Genomic DNA, 308 nt, shown 5'->3' on the forward strand with positions numbered 1-308 from the left:
TAGTCTAGTTTATATTCTAGTTTAAAGTCTAGTCTATAGTTAAGCCTTGTCTATAGTCTAGTGAATAGTCTAGTCAACAGTCTACTCTATAGTCTACTCTACAGTCTATTCTACAGTCAACTCCATAGTCCACTTTGTAGCCAAGCCTATAGTTTATATTCTAGTCTACAATCTAGTCTATATTTTAGTCTAGTGTAGTTTAGTCTATAGTCTAGTTTATAGTCTAGTCTATAGTCTAGTTTATAGTCTAGTCTATAGTCTAGTCTATAGTCTAGTCTATAGTCTAGTCTATAGTCAAGTCTATAGTC

This window comes from Lucilia cuprina, chromosome 6 (assembly GCF_022045245.1).
Source record: "Lucilia cuprina isolate Lc7/37 chromosome 6, ASM2204524v1, whole genome shotgun sequence".
Taxonomy (NCBI): Eukaryota; Metazoa; Arthropoda; class Insecta; order Diptera; family Calliphoridae; genus Lucilia; species Lucilia cuprina.